Genomic DNA, 8742 nt, shown 5'->3' with positions numbered 1-8742 from the left:
GAATTACTTGAACCTGGGAAGTGGAAATTGCAGGGAGCTGAGATTGTGCCACTGTACTCCAGCCTGGGGGACAGAGTGAGACTCCATCTCAAAAAAGAAAAAAAAGAAAAAAGAAAGACATTGTATATACAAGATGACTAGAGCCTGAGTCAAGAAATACTACCCCAGAAAATGGTTTATTCTGTCCCTTCTCAGACATCCACATTAGAGTGGAAGGGTTCATTCCCTTTAATCTCATCCTAATTTTACTGGGTTTGGGTTGGGTTGCAGCTTCAGTGTCCTTCAGTTCACCATTGGTTTTAAATGATTTGAACGTAAGATCAAGATTCTTCCTTCAGCAGGGCTTGGGATCTGAGTCCTAGCATGACTTCTTCGATCTCTGTCTCTCCTTCGCTACCAAGGCTCCAGCTCTTTGGACCTTGGAGAACTCTTTCTGCTCTACAGCCCACCTGCATATTTTCACTTCTTCTTCTTTTTTTTTTTTTTTTTTTTTTTTTTTTTGAGTCAGAGTCTCACACTGTTGCCCAGGCTGGAATGCAATAGCTCATTCTCAGCTCACTACAACCTCAACCTCCCAAGTTCAAGTGATTCTTGTGCCTCAGCCTCCCGAGTAGCTGGGATTACATACACAGGCCAGCATGCCTGTCTAATTTTTGTATTTTTGGTAGACATGGGGTTTTACCATGTTGGTCAGGCTGGTCTTGAACTCCTGACTTCAGGTGATCCACCTGTCTCATCCTCCCAAAGTGCTGGGATTACAGGTGTGAGCCACCGTGCCCAGTTATTTTCAGATTTTTTGAAGCTGTCTCTTAGTCCTTATGCCCCCCTAGCCTTCAGTGAGCTGCACTATGTACTCATGGAGGTTCAGATACAAATAATTAGCAGGTGAGTGTGCCTCTGAGGACTCCGCCTGCTCTTCTGCCCTGCCCCCAGCCTTCTGCGTGCAGTTCTGCAGCTCAAAAATCAATGGGAGTGCTGGAAAGGAAAGTGTCTGAAAGTGAATGAAGGAGCAGTTGCTAACATAGGGGAGAAACAGATGCTAAAAAGTCAGTGATTTTTCACTACATTATTGCACACATGCTCGCAACGTGACTTCAATTAATCTGGCCAGGTTTACTTCTCTAACTTCTTCTTTTTGGTGGATACTCCCTGGTTTCCATCCTGTACCACAATTGCACCAAATCCCATGCCATTCCCAGATTTTTTTCTTGTAAATTTGCTCTACCAGAAACATCTTTAACATTTTCCATTCTTCACTGCATCGATGAGTCCTATTTATCAGCAAAATTCCATTTCAAGTTTCCTTCTCCAAGCAAGCCTTCCCTCAGTCTGATTCAAAAACCACCCCGTAAGTTTGTATGTGCTCTCCTTTCTTCTAGCCCTTATTCTACTTTATTTTGATTACTTGTCTACTAATACATTTGTCTCCCACACTAGAATCTGTGTTCCTTATGGAGTGAAGCAATGCCCAATTTCAGTTAGCATCCCCAGAATCTAACAGAGCAACAGGAACTCAATGATTTGTGTTAAGGAACATTGAGCACCCAGGTCCCCCTTTTCAACAGCTTCATCTTAGTTTCTGCTTCTTTCATAGTAAACATAACCACAGTTCTCATCTCTTCACATAGACCCCACTACTTTAAGTGATTATGCTATTGTTTATGAGTACTTACTGCTTCCCAAAGCTTTCCAATTATTATTGTATGCAGTCCCCCACAACTCTGCAATTTTGGTGTGCATTAGCCTATTCTCACACTGCCATAAAGAACTACTTGAGACTGGGCAGTTTATTAAAAAAAAAAAAAAAAAAAAAAAAGTTTAATGGATTCACAGTTCTACATGGCTGGGGAGGCCCCAAGGAACTTACAATCATGGCTGAAGGCAAAGGGGCAGCAAGGCACGTCTTACTGGAGAGAGAGAGAGAAGGGGGAAGAGCCACACACTTGTCAAACAACCACATCTCGTGAGAACGCTATCATGAGAACAGCACAGGGGAAACCACCCCCGTGATCCAATCACCTCCCACCAGGCCTCTCCCCCAGCATGTGGGGATTACAGTTTGAGATGAGATTTGGGTGGGGACACAGAGCCAAACCATATTATAGTGCTATTACCATACTTTTCATTGACAGATGATGAAACTGAGGCTTAGAGTATTCCAGCAATGTTCCAGAAAGACCTGGGATTCCAACCGAGGTCCGTGTCAATCGAGAGCCCACACTGCTGTGACTACAGCTAAGCCTTTTGTGTCTTCTTCCCTCCCTTTTATTTCTCTATTCTCCTCCCTTTCTGCCTCTGGCTCCACACTCCATGATTGGTTGATCAGCAGAGCTAATCCATCTGGTGGTTGACACGCGGTGCCTCGGAGCTCTGGTTTTCCCGTTTCTGCTTCTGTATCATCCAGCAACTTCTGTTTTCCTCTGAGGTCACCCTTAAAGGTTTATGTGTCGTGTTTCTCATTTCTGCCTTGTCAAGGAAATCTTGCCAGTGCATCTATCAAAGTAATCATCACAGGCCTGATGTAAGAGTATGGTTCCTCTCACATTTTTCATTACTAGATAATTTATTAATATCCTTCCAGAGCAGCACTAGATTTATCTTGATAAAACTGCTATCAGCGGCGACATAAGAGATGCCCCTGGGATGCACCAGGAAGAGCCGTGCACTCACCTCTTTCACCCCTTAATACCTCAGGAAGCCCAACCCAGAGTCAGCCCAGGGGGGCTGCCAAGACCCAAAACATTTTATCATTTTGATAAAGTTGACCCGGGGTAGCCTCGAAGGGATTGCAATCTATCTCTCCTTTCTTTTCTGCTTGTGGCAAACACAGGCTTGTCTGTGTATCTGGGAAGGCAGGTAGTGAGGGGTGGATAAATTACCTTCAAAGAGTTCACTATTTATCTCATTTTCATGTGCGCATCTGCAGGGAACAACTTCACCTCTCAGCTCAAGTGGGCTTCCTGTGAGGCCTCGCGTCTGTGAGTGGTGACAGACCTTTGCATTATTTTTGTGGCAGCTTCCGGTCATGGACTTCTTAGAAATGTGAGTGGAATGTATTGTCCTTGCCTTCTGTTCTCCTTCATGTCCTCTTCTCTCCAGGAAGAAAGTGGAGAGACCAGACGCAGTTCCCTCCATCCCTGCTGAATATTTGCAAAAATAAAAAGGCAAGAGGCCTTTTCGGTGAGGCAGCTGCCTCCATAGGCTCCCCACAGACGTCATTGCAGGGGTGCATTTGAGATGCAAGTATCCCTGCATTTGCCGCAATTGAGCGTAGCTCTTTTATAAATTGGGTTTCATGGTTCATTTATCTTGACAGCATTTCCGCCCCCAACCCCTCAACAAAACCAAAAGACAAAACATAAATAAAAATATACATAGATACTATGGGCAAATGCTCAGGAAGGGAAAAGTAAAATCTCTTGGTGCTGCTATGTGTAAACAGATACCTGGATACATTGTTGCTGGAAGGGCCGATCGGTTTGTCAAACTGGGAATAAATGTGTCTGTATCATACTCAGCCAGGCTTTTATCCCACCATTTGCTATATGTGCACAAAGAATGATTTTTATAATATGTTTGTTTTTGCTGCATTGTTTATAATAACAAAAGACTTGTTACGGAAGAACAAACTGATACAATAAATAATGGTACATTCATAAGATGGAATACTGCACAGTCAGGCAAAGGTGGAGACAGATATACACGTTAGGATAAGGAACAAGAGATACTTAGTGATAAAAAGCGAAGTAAAAAGTACCTTTTATAGAATGCTCCTCTTGTCCACACATTGATTGTTACTTGAAGGATATACAGGAAACTAGCAACAGTGGTTTCATTGGAGAGGGAGACCTGGTAGTCTGAGGAAGGGAGAGAGAAGATTTATTTATTTATTATGGCTTTATATTTATTTATTTGTTTATTTTTTGAGATGAAGCCTCGCTCTGTCGCCCAGGCTGGAGTGTAGTGGCGCGATCTCAGCTCACTGCAACCTCCGCCTCCTGAGTTCAAGCAATTTTCCTGCCTCAGCCTCCTGAGTAGCTGGGACTACAGGTGCACGCTGCCATGCTCGGCTAATTTTTTGTATTTTAGTAGAGATGGGATTTTACCATGTTGCCCAGGCTGGTCACGAACTCCTGAGCTCAGGCAATCCGCCTGCCTCAGCCTCCCAAAGTGCTGGGATTATAGGTGCTACTTAAATTTTCCCTGATTATGTGCCACGCTTTCAATTAAAAGTAAAGGACCATTGGGAGGCCGAGGAACGTGGATCACCTGAGGTCAGGAGTTTGAGACCAGCCTGGCCAACATGGTGAAATTTTGTCTCTGCTAAAAATACAAAAATTAGCCGGGTGTGGTGGTGGGTGCCTGTAATCACAGCTACTCAGGAGGCTGAGGCATGAGAACTGCTTGAATCCGGGAGGTGGACATTGCAGTGAGTCAAAATTACACCACTGCACTCCAGCCTGGGTGACAGAAAGATACTCTATCTTAAAAAAAAAATAAATGAAAACAAAAATAAATAAAAGTAAAGGATCTTCATTTGGCTCTTTTTTCCGTCAACATTTCTGAGGCATATATATATATATATTTATATTGCTTTTTTCCTAAAATGAGCTTGAGCCACACCATCTGGTTCTTCCCCCCCTCATTTCCCTCCATAAATAATAAAATCTATGTTGTGCAGGTGGGCCATAGCTGACCAAACCGAGGAAACAGTGCTAACCACAGTACATTGTTCTCTAATGGACAAAGCCAATTTTCATGTCAGTAATTCCCACAATGGTCCGAGTAGCAGGAAAAAAAAGGAGTCTATTGCTATTTTCCAGTTGAAGAAATTGTTCAACTGGAAAATAGTGTGACATGTTCAAGGTCGCACATCCTGCAGGGAATAGAGCAAATACATTCAAATTTGACTGAAGCCACGAACCACGCCCTCTGCCTTTTGCCCCAGTCACTCTGGGAATCATTTCTCTTGGGCACTTTCAGAGGTAATGGCTGTGCACTCCCATTTATTTTGCACAACCCCGTTCTTCTACCTGCTGCTGAACTGGGGACCTTCCCAGTCCTGTTCAGTTGCTGGTGAGGCTGTGCCTGCAAGCTTTGGGCTCCAGGTGCCTGCTGGAGGAGAGCTGGCTCTTTCCATTGCTATTTCAATGCTGAGGATGGCTCCAGCCTCCTGGACAGATGGCCAATTGCACTTGAACTCTCAGAGTGCACATACGTCAACAGTGATAGAGAGCTTCAGCTGTGACCAGAGCTGGGACAGCCATCCAAATGCAGAGCCATTCGTCACTGTGGTTGATTCCATAAAATCAGCAATGAGGGGATAGATGAGGGGGGAGGATGCAGCCTCTGCTCTCTGTAGCTTGGCAATGCTGGGAAGACCCAGCACACACCTGACTTCACCAGAGTCAAGACCGTCGATCTCTTAGAGGTTAAAAATCCTCAAGGAAGTGCCTTTCTTAAGGTTACCACACCCAATGATTGTTGTAAAAAATATGCTACTATGACTGCTAGACACACAAAATAATAGTATACTTTTTTTTTTTTTTTGATGACTTACCCAACAGAGCTCTTGGAGAAGGAAGTTCTTTATCTTTTATTCTGTTCCAATCCCTATCTCCTCTGACGGTTTATCTTTTTCTTTCTTTGGGGTGCCACTTCATCTTCTAATACTGGCTTCTCTAGTGTCTAAAAGAGAAGTGCCAGCAGAGCAAAGAGCAATGCAGAGTATTCAAATCTCCTATTCACGGTTTCTTAGTGGGGTAGCCTGGGGGAAGTTGCTGGCTATGCCTAAGCCTCAATTTCCTTTCTCCCATACTCGGGCTGAGCTGCATTTTTAAAACCCTGATTAGCTTTGAGGAAGACCTTCAGCATCAAATGTGTAGGATTCAGAGGTTCCATAGAAAAGGCAGAAAGAAAAGAGCCAGATGACAGGAGGATTCTGGAGCAGGTGCAGAGAGGCTGGTTGGAGAACCCAAGGAACACTGGGTCCTAATGCTCTCTGTGAGTGACTACGAAGTGCCGATAACATTTTTAACTCCTGTGCTCTAATTACCAGAGGAAACTCTCTGGAGGCAGGCAGGAGCAACCAATATGGCCTGAGAAACACAAAGATGGGGGAAAGATGTGTCTGTTTGTAGAGGAGGAGTTAGTGGGGCCCAGTTTGTAGAAGTTCACTTATTCAGTGTGATGGTTGATTTTATGTGTCCACTTGATTGGGCCATAGAGTGCCCAGATGTTTGGTGAAACATTATTCTGAGCATTCTTGTGAGGGTGCTTTTGGGTGAGGTTAATATGTAAGTCATTAGACTGAGTCAAGAAGATGGCACTCCTTAATGTGAGGGGACTTCATCCAATCTGTTGAAGGCTTGAATAGCACAAAAAGGCTGACCCTCCCCCAGATTTCTCCTGCCTGACTGCCTTTGAACTGGGAAATTGACTTTTTCCTGCCTCCAAACTGAAACTTAGACATTGGCTGCTTTTTTGGGGTTTCAGGCCTGGTGGCCTTTGGACTGAAATGACACTCTTGTCTCTCCTGGGTCTCCAGCTTGCTGACTCACTCTGCAGATATTGGCACTTGTCAGCCTCCAAAATTGCATCAACTCAATACCTTATAATAAATCTGTTTATATATCTCTATCTAACTATCTATCTACCTATATATCTGTCTCTATCTGTTTATCTATCAACATATCTATCTATCTATCTATATCTGTCTATCTATCTATCTATCTATCTATCTATCTATCTATCTATCTATCTATCATCATCTATACATATATCCTATTGGTTTTGTTTCTCTGGAGAAACCTGAGTAATACATTCAGTGATAAGTTCCTGTTCCCACTATTTGTAACACTAGGCTTAATTTTGTGCATAATGAAAGTAGAAGTTGCCAGGTTCTCTAAGATAGGGATGGATAAACATCTGTGGAAGTTCAGAGGTGACGGGTGAGACAGTTTGCTATACTAGAAACAATGAATATTTGACACTATTCTGTGAGAAGCAGAGACCCAACAATTATTGAGCATCTATTTAAAAATAGTAGTTCACTTACTTCCCAACAAATCTCCAGAAACTAAACACTATAGTTCTCATTTTCCAGACTAGAGAAGACAAGCTACAAATCCAGACTCATTGGCTCCAGGGTCTATTTACTTTAGGCTCCTAATGCTTCCTGGGCTCAAGATCATTAGCAGACTCAATAGCAGAATCATCATTCAAATTAATCTCAACAAACTTGAACCCTAATCTCTTTTTTTTTCTTTCTTTCTTCTTCTTTTTTCTTTTTGAGACAAACTTTTGCTGTGTTGCCCAGGCTGGAGTGCAGTTGCCAGTCTCACCTCACTGCAACCTCCGCCTCCCAGATTCAAGCAATTCTCCTGTCTCAGCCTCCCAAGTAGCTGGGATGACAGGCACATGTCACCATGCTCAGATAATTTTTGTATTTTTAGTAGAGACGGGGTTTCACCATGTTGGCCAGGCTGGTCTCAAACTCCTGACCTCAAGTGATCGGCCTGCCTTGGCCTCCCAAAGTGCTGGGATTACAGGCATGAACCACCACACCCAGCCTAACTTGAACCCTAACCTCAAGTTCATCTCCTGGCACACAAAAAGTAAAAAGTCAAGCCTCACACTCAGGATCTAAAAAAACAAAGACATATACAACTGTATGAGATTCATTTTTGGCATCTGTAGAATGGGTGGAAGATATTTATTCATGGAGAAATTGCAAGAAATAATTGTAGCATGATTTTTACAAGTACAAAAATGATTATTACAGTAAATATTACAGTAAATATCCACACTTTGGATATTTACTTATGGTCACATTGCTGTTCCATGCCAGCATAATCTTGCCGAATGCAACATACCTTTGTCCTGCTTCAGTGACTTCCCTGATGCCTTGCACCTTCTTCTTGTACACCCAGCTCACTCTCAACTGTGACACTTCTGGGGAGAAATGGTGGGTTGATGGTCGAATGTGCTGTGGTTCACAGGCTCCCATGTGATCCCTAGATGAATGAAGACATAGTTCCCCTCCTGTCTCACCTGTAGGGTAGCATAAAGCCTGAGAAAGTCTTTAAATCCATACTTATATCAATCTATTTTTTTCAAGGCATGGTGTTCTTAAACCATAGTGATTCACAGAGTAATCTCAAGGAGCTTAATGGAGGATGAGGGATTTAAGAACTAGAGCCTGGAACCATGTATCTATTTTCCAGACTCTGAAAGAGGGCAAACAAAATGTCATCTATATGCATGTAAGGGTGGAGGGGGCAGGCACATACTAGGTGGATTGGGAGCATGCACTCCAGACTTGAACAGGTTTAAATGACAAGGACATAACAAGGTCAATCAGAAACTCCAATTTATTCTGTCATTAAATGAATGCTTTATGTCAACCATGGAGCGAAACTCTCAAGTTCTAGTTGATGTCAGAAACATAAACTCCCCCCAGAGACTGGCTGGGAAGGTGGAGAGATGAGTCAGGGAGTCAGTAACTAAACTCTTTTCTCAAGGTTATTTAGCAGATGGAAAATTTACCATAAAGCTCCAATGATCCCCTCTGGAACCTTCTAACAGGGCTGATACTTACAATAAGTCTTAAGCTCCAGGGGAGGCCATAAAAGAAACCAATAATAATGACAGAAGAGGCTCAACACAGTTAGCCAAAGATTCATCCCCACAAGAGAGGTGGAAGCCTTCCACCTATGAGTGTCAACAGGCCTTTACTGCTCA

The 8742-nt window shown here is 43.2% G+C and overlaps 1 long non-coding RNA gene across 1 annotated transcript; it reads right to left on the bottom strand.

Moving 5' to 3' along the window:
• Positions 1-1834: 1834 nt before the first annotated feature.
• Positions 1835-8671, bottom strand: LOC106994939 (uncharacterized). The gene is made up of 4 exons (XR_013411600.1): positions 7875-8671; positions 5561-5688; positions 2880-3857; positions 1835-2493 (listed from the first exon to the last, which is right to left on the bottom strand). It is a non-coding gene; the product is annotated as an uncharacterized LOC106994939 (long non-coding RNA).
• Positions 8672-8742: the final 71 nt, after the last annotated feature.

The sequence above is a fragment of the Macaca mulatta genome, chromosome 20 (assembly GCF_049350105.2).
Source record: "Macaca mulatta isolate MMU2019108-1 chromosome 20, T2T-MMU8v2.0, whole genome shotgun sequence".
Lineage (NCBI taxonomy): Eukaryota > Metazoa > Chordata > Mammalia > Primates > Cercopithecidae > Macaca > Macaca mulatta.
Note: the sequence above shows the minus strand (reverse complement) of the source record. Positions and strands in the feature narration are given on the sequence as shown.